Source organism: Heterocephalus glaber, unplaced genomic scaffold (genome assembly GCF_053883595.1).
Source record: "Heterocephalus glaber isolate CG9 unplaced genomic scaffold, H.glaber_assembly_v1.0 deba00001572, whole genome shotgun sequence".
NCBI lineage: Eukaryota > Metazoa > Chordata > Mammalia > Rodentia > Bathyergidae > Heterocephalus > Heterocephalus glaber.
In genome coordinates this window covers 15,136,852-15,153,071 of record NW_028258357.1, presented here as the reverse complement: position 1 = coordinate 15,153,071, position 16,220 = coordinate 15,136,852, and the positions used below count along the sequence as shown (strand labels likewise).

Genomic DNA, 16,220 nt, shown 5'->3' with positions numbered 1-16,220 from the left:
TGTGTTCTAGGCAAAATTAAGAACTGAGATTACATGTTAGTGGGAAAAATTGAATTACAAGGATAAAGAGAGAAACATAACAATACGATCACAAAGGAAATGAATCAGGCTGGCCTCAAGCGTTCTCCTCGTAGTAAAGGCCAGAGAACAACAGATCAACAGCTACTGGGTTTGAAGTGAAAAGGTTACTATTTAAATATTTTACACTTCACAGTTTGTTATTTACGTATGAAGCAAAGATGAAGACATTTTCATTCTCAAATCTGAAAATAGCTCAGTGGTAACGCATTTGCCCAACACGCATGAGACCCCGGGTTCAATCCCCAGCATCACGATAAAAAGAAAAAAAGACATTCTCAGATATGTAATTAATCTGAAAATAAATTTGAAAATACATTTCTATGGACAAGGATGAATTACAAATAGAAAGATATTTCCTATTTATAAGAATCAAGCAGTTTCATCTAATAGGTTAATGGAGACCAGTACAGGAGTTAAAGGGTAAAATTTAAATTGCAAACCTTTTTTTTCAGGTCAAATGGCATTAAGACTAAGCCCAGTCACTTAACTCTTTCCTTTCTACTTTTCCAATGAATATGGGGAAAATAGGAAATCTTGAGTCTAGATGTCATGAAAGAGGACAACAGGCACATGGTGAAACTGCTTAAAAGCTTTCTTACCTCTGAAGATAAATCCAGATGGAGAGAAGACTTAGAATGTGTTCAACTCATCTAGCGCCCCATAAGAAAGAGCTGTAAACCCTGGATGAAACTGAAGGAAGTTCTGGCCACACCTTAATGAGATTCTTAACCTGGAGGACTGGGAACCATTTATACTACATTTTTCCCAGGACTGTCCTTAACATTGGGAAGAATGTAGCCCAGGATCCATTTGGCAGCTACCAAAGTGGAAAGCTAGCTCGTGTTAGGGATATGGCGGGCTACATGTAGGCGATTCAAAAGAGGATGCAAACAAATAACAAGACACAGATTGATCCAGACATTGTACATAGAGAAAGTGGTCTTCGGTTCAGAGGTTTCACAAAACCCTGCGGGGAGAGGGCTGTCTTCCACCGGTATTTATTCACTCATTCATTCAACAAATATTTATTGAAGGTCAACTAGTAGTAGATGAAGTTGGTATGATTTTGTGCTCTGCATTTAATATCTTTGAGTGACATGAGACAGATAACTGAGTAATGGCCATGCCAGGCACAATAATAGGTGCTGTACATGGAGATATCAGATCATGCACAAGGCGTCCATTTCTGACATGGGCATTCGGGAAAGACTGGATAAAGGAAATTCTTATTTGCATGTAAAACACATGTTGTAATAAGTGAAAGTTTTGAATAGGTAGGGCAAGCAGATAAGTACTTGAGAGGGTATTTCCAGAAGAGAGAGCAGCAAGAGGTAAGCCAAAAACCAAGACAACAGGATGCATTGAGAACTAAAACAGAAGCAAGCAGGGACAGGATCACAGAAGATCTTGTAAGTCATGTTTAAAATACTGAACTTCACCCCTAAAACAATGTAAGTGTGATGAAGGGCTGTAGGCAGGCAAATATGATCCAATTTCCCTTTTGCAAGGTGATTCTGCAAAGAAGAAATTGGGGTTGGAGGCCACAAAACAAAGAACAGAGGGATGGGCTAGAAGGGAGCTGTAACAAATCAGAGGCTTCGTGATCAGGCAGGACCCAGATGTCTGACTGTTGACACTGTGAATATATCGGATTTGAGAACTGACTTGGAGCTTAACTGTATATCCTAGTCTTTCCTGCATAACCAGCTACTACCAACTTCACACAGACTCATTTATTATCTCATAAATTCTGTGGATGAAAAGTCTGAGCATGGCTCTGCTTCCTGGCCTCACCCAAGGGTGGAGTCAAAGTATTGGCCAGCAATGAAACTCACCTAAAGCCTAATCTGCTTTCAAACTCATGTTTTTTTGTTTTTAACAGGATTCAGTTCCTTGGAGTTGTAGGGTTGAAGGTCTCAGGTCCTTGCTATACAGGCTTCTCCAACATGGCAGCTGGCTTCGACAAAGCCAGCCAAGAATCTGCTAACAAGGAAGAGGTCACAATCTTACGTCACCTCATCATGGAAGTGACATGCCCATGCAACGTGCTGCTTACCAGCAAGTTGCTAGGCTAGACTGTATTCAAGGGGAAAGGATTGTATATGTGCATTAATATCAGAGGTAGGGATCATTAGGCACCACCTTGGAGTTGGCCTGACTACGTGGGTTTGAATAAGCAAGAGGGTGGTCAGAATGACCATACTATTTGGAATGCTGAAATAGGGATTGGATTTTACCCACAGTAATGAGATGAATTTTGAATCTATTCTGTTTGGAGATCCAGTATCACACCCATGTAGAGCTGAGGAATATTTGCTGGGGTAGATAGTTCAGATACTCCGTCTAGCTATCTGGTCTAAGGATATTATTAGCCTCTCAATAGGTCACTGAAATTTTGGCCATAAATAAGATGACCCAGGAAGGACAGGTAAATACATTAAGTCTTAAAGTACTGGAATGCAGCTCCATTAAATGCAATGGGAAAAATTTAAAGAAGGATTTCCTGAATATGAATCTCTAGAGATAAAGTCTGTTCAACTGTATCTTTTTAAATACCACAGGTGATCCTGAAATGCAACTAACCTTGAAAACTGCTAAAATGTACTCATAAAGAAAAGATTGACACGTATACACCTAAGCTTCCATGGTGGTTATCCCCAGGAGGTAGGATTACATTTAATCTTTATTCTCTCCTTTCTGCTTGCCTGTAATTTCTACCTTAAACATCTTTCTTTTATAAAAAAGAGATGAACTTTCTCTTTTTACAAAAATAATTCGAGCACATAAGGTTCATCTAAGGAATATAATAAAATAAACTTTATTAATATATCATATTAATAGAATAAAAAATATATAGAAAACTCAAGTTAAACCTTGTGCTAAATGTTTTACCAATGCTAAGATTTTTATTTTAGCAATAATACTCAACAATAATAATGCTATCATTGAGATAGGAGCTGTTATACACTATAGATTGAAGAATAAGTTAGTATACCCTTCCTGGAAAATAATTTGGCAGTGAGTACTTAGACTCATAAAATTATTTATATTCTTGGATTTAATTCCATTTCCAGGAACTTATCCAAAGCAAAGAATCAGAGATAAGAGCATGGATTATCTATAAGGAATTCATAGTTATATTATTAATGAGGGTGAAAAATTTGGAAGAGATAACTGTCAGATAATTGGAAATGTTGAAACAAAAGGTTTCCACACCACCCTCATGGCCTTTGACCTCCTCCAAGTATATACAAACGTGTCTTGCCTCCTATGATACTATAAATACACACTCTAATGCTGTATCACTCTGTGCTGTAACACTCTGTGCTATGTTACAGATCATGACTACATACTTTATAACACCATGCATGTTTAACATAGTACTACTCTGGAAGATCCCACTGGCTTGATTGTCAGTAAGGCTGTACTTTCTAGTTTCCTCCCCTAGTGTCCCCTCTTTGATTCTGGGGTGGCTGGAAGAGAAGTTCAGGGAGGAAAGTGGTCATGGGATTCGGCCCTGAGCCCCTTTACCCTTTACCTTGCCTTCCTTCTCTGGGTCTTCACCTCTCATTGCTGTCACCGCCTCCTCAAGGTTTCCCTGAGGCAGAATTTATGTGCCCCAGAGTCACGAGCCTTCCGTAGACACCAGAGCACACAGGTCCTGCAGAGGCCTGGGGTGGGGACCCCAAAGTGGTGCACATGGAACCACTGTTCCTTCTGAGCAGTGGTTCCGTCTAGCACCCTTGACCAAGCTCTAGACATCTTTCCACGGAGTGCTCACTCAGAGTCCCTCCTTCCATTTGCCCTGCTCCAAGAATCCCATTCCACTCTGCAGCCTAACTTCATGGATGAGTCTGGTTCTGGTTTCCACCCAGATGCAACTCAAGCACCTGACTGGGACTCATGTTAACATCTGCACTGGAAGCGGGAGGGGAAAATGGTAGGCTATGAAACAGCAGCCTGAGAAAGACAAACAGGCAGCTACAACCTACAACTGTTGGCAACAGGGAGGAAGGAAATGTCAAGTTGTTAAGAGAGCAAGCTGCTGTATTATGCATGCATGTTTTTGACTTGATGGTGCTGGACACTGAACCCAGGGCCTTCACAATGAACTGCATCCCCAGACCTTTTTGTTTTTCTTTTTGAGACAGGGTCTCACTAAGTCACTCGGCTGACCTGGCTATTCTTGAACTTGAGATCTTCCTGCCTCAGCCTCTCAGAGTAGAGATTTTGGCATGTACCACCATACCCAGGAAATCCATCATAGTTTTTAAAATAAAAAGGTGAGCTATGCAGTCAAACTGGATGAAACCAACACAACCACTGATTATTGGAGGAATTTTTTTAAAACACTATGTTTTAAGAAAGTTAAGATTCATTTAAACCTCTATTTGGTTCTCCAAATCTTTTTAAAAATCACTACGTAACTCTGATTAAATTAATAGCTATTATTCTAGGTTATGCTACCTGGGATTAGAGATGTCTGTATATTTGGGGGCTAAATATGTTGTATAAAAGTGCAAAGTTTGTAAAACTAAAGAAACATAAGTTTGACTCATCCACAATAACCTCTATATACTCTCTCTTACACAAATATGTATTGTCTCTGGACCTTAGACTTAAAACAGACAATGAAACTTTTAACATTTCTGCTGTTTATATTCAGTACCATTCAGGTGAGAAGCTATTTGGACAGTCTGACATTTTAAATCTGGTCTACATTTACTGGCTTTAAATTAGCATTTTGTTATTATATACATGAAATACACTTGAACATTGAGTAATAAGTCTATTTGTGATCATTAATATTTTTCCTAAGCCTCTAAAAGACCTATTAAATGCAAAAATCAGATGAATATGGCTATACTACTGAGCCACAGATTCTAAATTTCACTTCCAAAGTAAAAAGCTAACTTGATTGCATCTCAATTTAGCTTGTACCTGTAATGCTAATCATTGCTGACTTCATTGTACAGTAAATCTATTTCATTCCCCCAAGTGTACAAATTTTCTAAAATGCACAATTTAAAAAGAAAACACTTTGCCATGTCCCACCACTGTAAAACTGTTCATACTGATAGGCGTTTTTAGGTTTAGGTCTATGCATTCTTAATTGTTCTATAATAATTAGATGTGCCTAATCACTGCACTCCAGAAAGTGTTATTCCAATAAATAAGAGGTTAAATATTAATCACGTCAGAAGCACATCTGTAATCTAGTACGTCCTACATAAAAGAACTCTAATTCTACCAAAAAAGACATTAATTATGTTTCTTAGACTATCATATCAAGTGAATTTTTTGTTCCTACTATCTTTATTTTACATTTTCCTTGTGAAACTCTGTGCCTGTTGTCTGGTAACATCCTTCAAGAGTGTAACTTCTAACAGCAACCTGAGCAGTATCTGAAGATGACAGGCCATCCTGTACAAGAGAGATGGTGTATCACGCTCATTCTCAGTGTCCAGAGAAAATGGCATAGTTATTATGAGGACCGACTGCTTCCACTCCAAGGCTGGTGTAACTGACCTTCTTGGCGTTCAACAACCAAGTCTTCAGAACAAAGCTAAGGAAGATGAAAGCGCTGAGAGGGAGGCCAAGATTTACCCCTTTCCCTGAGGTCAGTGAGGACCTAGAGAATGACAGGACACTCTAAAAAGGCTCTGCAACCCTAGCGACTCACCCAGTCTCCTGAGCAGGGACACTGTTGGACTTCAGAGGACAGGAGTCAACCAGTGTGCGTTCTGCAAAGAGGAGGGTCACTGCAGGGGACAATGTCACCCACCGCATGTTTCCAAGGGAAGTCATGTGACCCATCCTAGCAGATGACACAAGTGGCAGAGGAAAGAAACTGAGGAAGCCAAAAAGTTCTTCGCACATCCTCAAAAGTAACCCTGTAGGAGCCTGAGTTTAGTAAGAAGAAGGTTAATTTCTATTACCTAGTCTGTATTAAACACCTAATAGGAAACTATAACCAGAGAGTAAAATAATATATATATTTTATAGTTTATATATATTAGTTAATATATATGAGAGATCCAGATAGATAGATAGATAGATAGACAGACAGAAGAAATGCTTGTTCATTTCCTCTTAAAATTAAGTAGAAGATAAAGGTCTCTTGAGAAACAGTACAGTTAAATACCACCATAGAGACAACAGACAAACTCCTAGGCCCTTAACCTGTTATTTATTAAAAGCACGATCTCTGTTTTCTTCTGAGATAATCAAGGACGTTCAAGTAATTTATGCTAAAGCCCATGACTCTTGGCTCAGGCCTACAATAACCCAACAGGTGACTAAAATCAGGAAAAAGCTTTTTCTATCCTGTATGACCTTAAAACTTTGGATATAGGTATGTCATTCATTTAAGAAAAGTCAACAGAACATAGTTTATTAGTCCTACATTTTCCAAGCCTATGAAGCCTATGTCATCGTTTTAAAGATGGAAGACACCAAGATAAGAGTAACTAAAGTACTTTTCAGAGTTCAGAGAGACATTCAATTACCAGCTTGTACAACATCCAGTTCCAGACCCTTCCCCCTTTGCATGACACCTAGCACTTCCAGCCTCATCCCGAACCAGTAGTCACCTGGATACTGGGAAAAGCAGAGCTGCAACTGCCACAGCAACAGTCACTTCATAGGAACAAAACTGCCCGCCCACCCAAGGGCTGCAAAACCAGGACTGAAATAGGAACCAACCAGACCCCACCCCACCACAGCTCCCCCAAAACTGCTCGCTTCTCCTTGTTCATGGGCAGGTCTGAACCTCTCCATCAGACTGTGTCCCCAACAGCTACTGCCAAACTTGACGCCTTTCCTTACTTTTCCTCTGACTTTCCAGTTCAAGCCTTTTCCCTGCAAATTCATGCTTTCAAAATCAAGGACCTAAACCTATGCTGGCCATTACACAACTGTCTGACAATCAGCAGTGCCCTGTGTCTGACACCAATGGAGGGTAGTCTTCTCAGAGCACACACACACACCACAAAGAACAAAACTCATTTCTCCACAAGACAGCCACATCTTCCCACTGCTCTTCAACTTTTTAAATTAACAAATTGAAACATGTATACTTATGGTGTATGACATGTCTTGAAATATGTACACATTATGGACCGGTTAATTCAAACTCACTAGCATAAGTATTATCTCAAATACTTATTTCCTACCTTTTTTTTAATCAGACATTTAAAGCTGTGCTTTTTTTTCTCTTTATGTGAAATATAGCATTCAAGTATATATGTGTACACCTCTAGGTAATAAAAAATTTTATTATACACAGCTTCTCTGGGCTGTATAAAAACCTAAACTTCTACAAGAGTCTATGAAGAACACTCAACCAAGAAAATATTTATTCACCTATTTAACAAATACTATTTTTGACTTAGAATGTAGACATTGAAAGAGTCATTAAAATGAATGAAAGGTTGGTCTCTGCTCTCAATTACAGGGAAAGGTGAATAAAAATTATTGTGACACATTCCACTATGAATTAAGTGCAGGGAAAATGGTACAAATAATATAATACGAGTGTTTCCTGAAGAAAAAAAAAAAGAATCTCAAAACAACCATCAAAAACAGCATTTTAGGAGGCTCAGCATTAAAATAAGTGTAAACAGTAACATTTCAAGAGTAGACTGCTGAGCTTTAAAGTGTTGCTTTTAAAAAAGCATCAAACTAAGGATTTATGGCATATATTTTGTAAAAATATACTAGGTTTTATTAATCAGTATTCTTCTGGTTGCAGATCTTAGAAATCTAAACTGAGTATAGAAGGAAGAAAGAAATTATTTTGGAGGGAGGAATATTGAAGACATCTCAGGAAGGGTGAAGGACAGCGATGTATTGTGATTGGTCCAGATTTTAGCAACTAACAATCCTTGGACCAATCAACTGAAGCTGTGAGAATGGACATGTTTTACAAAAATGGTATCCCTAAAGAACCCCAAAGTTGAAATAAAGGGAATATAGCTTACAAAGGGAGAGGGATATGGAAAAGATAAACCATAAAGTCCTGAATGCGCAGTGGTGTAAAATTATAGTCCTTTATACTGTAAGAAACACCGCTCCATGAAATTATCCAACATCACATAAATGGGCAGTCACTATTCCATTATTGTTCAAGATTTACATACTCTACAAAGTCAGCAGAACAACGTGCACTTTAAGAAAGGAAAAAGAATACCTCTAGGCATTCATGATAATCCTCACACCAAAAGTACAGAGAAACCCAAGCACCAATTTCTCAGGGATCACCAAAAATACAGACTTTGATGTGACCAACTTCATGCTGCAATATTTGAAACAAAGAGTTTCTCATACCTTCTTTAATGTGTCCAGTTCTACAACCAGGTCAGGAAAAACGCAAGCTTCACACTGTCCTCTTCACAGGATATCTGAACAAGTTAAACAAAATCTTGCTTAACATCTGTTTCACTTGGTTAAATTTAAAGACAGCTGCCCCAGCTCCTAGCTCTTCCTTGTTTCTAGGTGACAACCTCACATAACTAAGCAGCTCAGTGAGAAACGAGTGAGGATCTTCAGACCTGTGCAAAACTCTCTGCCTCTTGTGCTTCTCATTTATTTGGCAAGAGGCCACTAAAAGGCACACCTCGTAGGCATCAGCAGGCTTTGCACTGATGGCAATCTGTGTTGCACAGGAATAGTCATGGTCATTACTTCTACTCTCCTGACTTTTCCTGAGGCCTTGCTCAGATGGTTCCCTGAACCACCCAAGTAGAGTTGCCAGGTTTAACAAATAAGCATGCAAGACATCCAGGTAAACTTTAATTTCACACAAACAATTTTTAGTAGAAGTACTGTATTTACCATACAATATTTGAACTATACTTTTCTAAAAAATTAATCATCTAAAGTTCAATTTCAGCTGACCAACCTGTACTTTATCTGGAAATCCTATCCTCCGAGCTTTTTTTTAGTATTGCCTTTCATTCCTTTCCCTAAAGTCTTCCATCTAAACACTTTCCCAGAATTAAATTTTACCAAGTATTTTACCCAAATCTTACAAGCTTTGAGCTTTCCTCTGTGTAGTGGTCATGATACTCTGAATTCAGAAAAGAGTCAAAGAATGGTAGAAAAGAAAGAAAACAGAAAGTAAACAATTACAATTATTTTCTCTTTCAAATAACTTCTTTTTCCTCCATGTCATTCCAATTCCAGAATAAAATCCTAGCCATGCTACTGAAGATTCCTTGGGTAAAGCCTATGAGATTCACGCTGTTATTACTTTCTAAAATACCTGATCACATATGCCAGCAACACCAAATATGTCCTTGGCTGGATACATGTGGACCAATGCAGAGAAACGATACTGCCATGGCCGTTCCTTGTCCATATATCATAAGCATGTGTGCATCCTTGCAAGAGGCCTGCCACAAGGGGAAAAGGAGGACATACATCACCTCTCAATGTCCAGAATTTATATTCAATCCTACTCTCACAATGTCAGGTCTGGGAGGTCCTTCTATTAAACACAAATCATAAAAATCTTGAAAAACAAACATGAAAACCATAGCTCTTCCTTCAACTCAATGCCTCTACTGTCACCTCTATCTGAGAATTTTTTACAAATTTTTGTTGGCGGCAGTGAGGCATGTAGGAAGGTAACAGTTATATTTATCCAAAAAAAATAACATAATCCTAGAGTGGGGGACAAAAGAATTTCCACCAATGTCCTTAGCAAATGATTTAAAAATAAACCCTTGGGTCATATCTGTTAGATGGCTATAAACTCAATTGCTAGGACTCCATCATAGAAGCCTTAAGGCTAATAAATAAAGGGAACCGATCAGGCATTTATCCTACCTTTCCAGTGCCTTATGGTGACATTTCTTGTGTTTCAGGGTAAACAAGGGGTTGATGAGAGACATTTCTTCTTCATGGGAGAATTTCCACTAAAAAATATAGAAGGAATGACCACCTTTTGCAAGCCCTTAAATGAAATAATGGATCTAGACGGCAAACATCAAAGGACTGGAAACTTTCTAATGGAAGGATGAGTCACCTGAGCCCACTCATTAATCTTAACATCACTTAGGATAGGACAACCTGGCCTATGCCCTCGTGACACGAAGAACAGGAAGTATAGGACACTACCCAGAAAAGAGCCTGGCCTAAAAATTGAATCCCATGAACCTCTAAATCATTGTATCATCCTCTGTACATTTGTATATGTTTTAAGAATTTCATTTTTAAAAGTTTAAAAGGAAAACATGTTTTCAGAATGTCCTTGAACCCCTTTGCTCTAAACCTCCTAAGTCCTTCAAAGGTGCATTATTAGTTCCCTTTCCAGCCTAAGTACATTCACCATCCTGAGCAGAGCCGAGTCTTTCTTTGATGACTGAGGTCATCATTTCAGGCTTATTATAATAAACTTCAAATAGAAGTTTCCATAGCTACAGATTTGAGCCATGGAAAGGAGATTGAACTGCCTCCACACTAGTGCCAGAATACCCGGGCATTGATCTAAACAGATCTCAGGCTCTTTCATGTACTAAGTATCACCATCACCTATTTTATTGACATTTGACTACTTTCTGATAAAATTTTACAGTTTTCAAAATCCCAGTGTGTGGGTGAGAACTGGGACTACTGAAACGTCCTGGTTAATTGATTCTGATTAGCAGAGGTTTATGTTTTAGACCACAGAATCCATGATGGAGGGAAGGCGCTGCTTACCCAGAGCCCACTTGCCAGAATCTTGTCTAAGAAATGATCAGCTCTGTGTATGTCCTAAATCCTGAGGTTTCATAAGGTACCAAGCGCAGCGAGGTGTGGTAGAGCAAGTCTGTCATCCCAGCTCTGGGAGGCTGAGGCACAAGGCTGGCAAGTTCAAATCCAGCCTGGGCAATCTGGCAATTTAGTGAGACCCTGTCTCAAAATAAAAACTAAAAAACGGTATGAGGCAGCTCAGTGTGAAGGCTTTGGGTTCAATCTGGAATATGACAAAGAAGAATAAAAGGTAATAAGTGCAAAGAAAATAATCAAACCTTATTTGCCTTGCAAACATAAAGACAAGAGAGTAGGGTTCTGAAAGAAAGCTCCTGTCCTTTCTGACGTAGTAACTGCTGGAAACCCTCAGGCACTGCGGGCAGGAGATTGTCCTGACTTGGTCTAATTTGCTCCTCTTCCTCCATCTTCCCCATCCCATTCTTACTTCCACTGGTCCGCAGTAGAGTAGCCACATTGCAGATCAGCACCATGTTGTGTTGTCGAATCTCTCCTGGCACTGCAGCGCTTGTTCCTGTGCCATTATCAGTCACACTGCTGAGGACACTGTGCTCCCTCCCCGTGTCCTCTGTCACTTGCTGGCTGCCTGCTTTCCACATAAACTCCTGGAATACACTGTTACTCGGTTCAGGGATGGTTTTTGACAGATTGCCTACTTACTCTCTAAGCTCTCAGTGAGCTGTCCTGTATTTTCTGTCTGCTTGTGGCAAAGGGGAGGGTACTTTTGTTTGTTGCTTTTATTTTGATTCTGTGGGAAGGGTAACTTCTGGATTGGAGCCCTTGCTGAAAATTGACCTTTTCCTGCCTTAGTTTCTGCTCCAGTGCGATTGGTCTTGAACACGTTCTTTAGAGAGGAGCGAGCACGTTCTTTAGCTTGCCAGGCCCAACACCAAGGAGGCTCAAACGGCAACCTTTCTGAGGCTGGTTTTACTTTTTCAAGTTTCACAACTGGAATTTCTGAAACTTTGCTTACGGATGGTAGTAGAGATCAGAACTCTTGGCAAAGAAAGGAAAATTCTACAAAATTCAGAACTGACTTTAATGGAAAAGAATCTGTCGTGGAGATTCCTGCCCTTTTCTGAGAAGAGTGAAATGAAGGCTCTTGCCACATTTTCTTTCTTAAAGACTCCCTTTCTCTTTCATATCCAACCTTATTTCCTAGACACATGCGCGCGCGCACACACACACACACACACTTGAAGACCACCAAATACCTGCTGCTCAAGAAGTACAATGGGTCCAAGTCTCAAGTTAAAGTTCTGTGAAGAGATCCCACTACCTGGAAAAGACATGGTAAATTCAGAGGGAAGAGATGTAGCTGCTAATGGCTTCCTTAGAGAAATGAGGGTGAAGAACAAGACTCCAGCAGAATCACTGAGGACTTGATAAGAAAGAAATTATTTTGTAGGTAAAGGAAAATCAGAATCTATAACAAAGACCAGGGAGCCAGTGAATAAGGAAAAAGACCCCAAATCAGGGGGAAGCTGGACAAGGAAACAGAAATTGACCCTAATAAAGACCCAGAGAAAATTATTTGCCCCTAATGATCCATGGCTCAGGCCAGAGAAGGGAGGGCCTTCCAAGGAAATGGGACAGACCATCTCTTCCAGATGACAAAAAGAGAGGCTGAAGACAGAAAAAAAACAGCTCAACTTGCGATTTAAGGTAGTAGCAGGGTGAACTAACCAGCATTCATAACTGAAGGGGACAGAACTTAGAGAAAAGGCTGCAGCTCCAAGAAGAGATAAATCTATGCTATTACTGGAGCAGCAGGGATGGGATTTAATGTTCCAAACTTGAGTGGGGTGAACTGAATTAAGGCAGCTGTATCTGTGGGAGGCCTCAGGCCTTCTCCCACCAGGAGTCTTCAGCTCTGCACCCAAGCTGTCAGGGTTTGCTGAGCTGTAGTGGGAGAAGTAGGAGTTAGGAAGGAACCACTGGAGCAGAATGAAACAGAGTAGGAAAAGGAGGGCTCAGGGAGATACATTTCGTAGGAAAAAAAATCTCTTTCGTGCCTTGTTAAATAGAAGGACTCTAAAGTTATCCAATGAAGCAATCTGTTTAAATCTAGACCTATAACCAACACTCCCTCAATACACAGTTATTGATTGCCTACCACATTCAATGTACCAGCAAAGTAGGAATCAAGAAGAAATAATCAAGAAGGTGATATTGAAAGGAATGGACCAAAAGTGAAATTGATTTCCAAGTTGGAATATCAGTAGCTTGATTATAAGCAATAACGAATGAATGATTGTCATCTGAACCCAATACAGATTCTATTTGTCTATGCATCTAGCCAAGTGTCCAACAACAAGCATGCTAAGCCTTTCCTCTGTGCCAAGATTTATACCAGATGGTGGGAATAGACAGATGAAAGGCATGATTCCTGACCGTGAATACCTCTGCCTAACAGAAAAAAGGGAGAAAAAAACAAAACAAAAATGACAGTGCAATGCAAGCACAAATTACATAGATATCCAAGGTACTAGGAGAGCCTGGGAATGGTAGCACCTTACTCCAAACAGTAAAAGTAGAGGAAAGCATTCCAGACAGAGTAGACAGCACACCAAAGATAAGGATGAGCTTGTGCATAGAAGGCAAATATCTCCCTGTGGTTTGAATCCACATGGGCCAGGAGCAATGAGGAGATAAAACCACAGTTTCTCAATGTCGGCTCTATTGACATTATGGACTATATCATTCTGTATTGTGCATTATAGGTATAACAGCACCTCTGGCCTCTACCCACTAGGTGCAAGTAATACACACACACACACACACACACACACACACACACACACATATGCACATGCGCACATACACCATTATCTGCAGACAGAATTAGCTGCAGACATCAAATGTCCCCTAAGAGACAACATTGTCCTTAGTTGAGAATCAGATCAGAGGCTAATGGGTCGATATATATGAATGGCTTTGCACAGGGTTTGGATTTCTTTTTTAAGCAAAGAAAATCATGGAAAGAATTGGTCCCTGAGACATGCTGCTTTCGATGCAGAAGAACAAAGCTGGAGTAAAAGAGCAATCCTAAGGAGGCTACTGCAATAGTCCAGGCAAGGCAGGATGTGAGCACCAACAGTAAGATGGAGCTGCAACAGAAAAAGGAGAACTGGGGAAGAGAGAGATGATACAAATGATGCCATGCCCTCCTCTTTGCCCTTCCAGTCAAACAAACTAAATCTTAACATGATTATAACTGGCAAATAGATTTACAGTGTGGTGATAGAAAAATGAATACTTCATGAAGCTTTCCTGAGGAGACATTACTGCTTTTCCAAAAATCATTTCACATTAAAATTAATACATTCATTTATTTAACAACAACACTATTAACTTCTAGGGCTCCCAGAAAGTAGAAGAAACTATGTGCCAACAAACATATGTAATATCACATATATAAAATGAAACCATTCGACTTCCTGGGTTGGTGGCCTGTGAAAAAGCAAGAGACCTCAATCTCTCCCTCTTATTGATGCTTCAGAAACTTACAGCATCCCAAGAATGAAAAAAAAAAAAAATAGAACTTCAGGCTAACAACACTGTCTTTTTTCAAGCATATACTCCTTGCATGGACCAAGCACATTCTCTTTCTGGACTTCTATAGCACCCTTTGCCCAGATGTCTCAAAGTGCCGAGGCATTTCCAAAACCAATTCCTCTGAGAGCGCATTTACGTGAGAGAATTGAAACGCTCTTGACGGGATGGCTGTCGGACTGTGACTCACAGGTACACCACTTACCTCTGTTCCCACTGAGAACTGTGAGGGCAACAGCACAATGTGCCCATTAGCTGGCAACACCACCGCGGTCCATATACCGGCTGTCCAACAACACGGCATCGGGTCGTCCTCCGGGGCCTCCTCCGGACGCCATCTCCAGACCCTGCCCAGCACACGGCTGAGTCTCATGTTCATCTTCTCTGCACATTAACTCTACGTGACCAAAACACAAAACCCTGTGTTCCCACAGGCTGTCATGCAAATTGAAATCTGAGCAAAACAGCAAGCAGGGCTTTAGCCAGGCTTGAGTATCACTTGGGTAGGACAAGCACTGGATTGGCTAAATTAACATTTTTCTCCTTCAAATTCTCTTTTATTCCCCTACCTTTTCTATTTCATTTTCAACACTCAGGTAGCTGAAGTATTAACCACTCTCTCTGGAGACTGCTGGCCTTTCCAAGGAGACTGTTACAGAAAAGGGGGGGGAGTATATTTTGCCCAAACTTACTATTACTGGAACACCTCAGGAGACATAACATTTATAAACTTCCTGTCACCCAATGTGCTGTTCAGAAGCCATTCATTTTAACTTAATTTGCAGGACTGAAAGTCTCAAGCTGACTTGCTATTTAAAAAGTGACTTTTTTAGCTATTACCCATTATCATTTTCCCTCCTGCCAATGGTTCAAAGTTTAAGAGCATCACAGAGCTAGAAACCCTTCATTTGTAGTTAAACAATGACTCCAAGACCATTCTTACCCAGAAGACAATCCTTTTCTCCCTTCAAACTCTAATAACAACATCAATGTACAGGCTACTACTACTATACAGCTGGTGATGTACTACTTTAGAGTCAATGAATATTTCAGAGAAATCTTTGAAAAGTGTGGCTTAACGATCAGGTTTCCTGTTACCTGGTCTCCCTTTATTTCTTGTAATATTTGCCCATTTTTTTATTTATGTGCAGAAAACCAAAATGTTTACCCCCACAAAATTCAATAACCACTTATGTAAGAAATTCCATACCGTTTCATGTTGTAGCAATGGATAAACTAATCAGTTAAGCCAAATGCACTTCATCTAGTAGAAATTGCCAATTTACAACTTAATACAATCTCTCTCATTAAAATCCATAATGGCATATGGTCTACATTCCTGAAAAATAAATTAATACTCTGGACATACCTGGGCCCAGCTCACTCCCACCCTAAGATCACTACCTCCCACCTAAAACTATAAGTGACAATTAATGCATAGTAGGTAGACTTTGAGAAAAGCATCAGGACAGTACAGTTAGTATCCATTGAACTATAGATGAGTTAGGGTGAGATACAGTATTTCTTTCTACTTACTTTAAACTGTCAAGCTAATCAGTTTAAGACAGCCAAATAGAATCACATCATTTGGATATTGATGCTATATTCACTCTATTGTTCCTTGAAACAATTTTTGGCAAGATCATCAATGGCTTTGATTTTGTTAATTCTATCCACTGGTCACTTTTAAGTCCTCACTTTGATTGGCATATATCTTTTCTCTCCTCTTACCCTCTCTTATTGGACTAAGTACTTTTGGGAAATTCCTCAACTCTTTTCCCAATTATTCCAGTGATTATCTTATTTGAGCCATAATCTCTCCATTTTCC

At 39.7% G+C, this 16,220-nt stretch overlaps 1 long non-coding RNA gene across 1 annotated transcript; it reads right to left on the bottom strand.

Moving 5' to 3' along the window:
• Positions 1–7,771: 7,771 nt before the first annotated feature.
• Positions 7,772–10,021, bottom strand: LOC147823589 (uncharacterized). Its single transcript, XR_015443673.1, has 3 exons — positions 9,913–10,021; positions 9,347–9,476; positions 7,772–8,483 (listed from the first exon to the last, which is right to left on the bottom strand). It is a non-coding gene; the product is annotated as an uncharacterized LOC147823589 (long non-coding RNA).
• Positions 10,022–16,220: the final 6,199 nt, after the last annotated feature.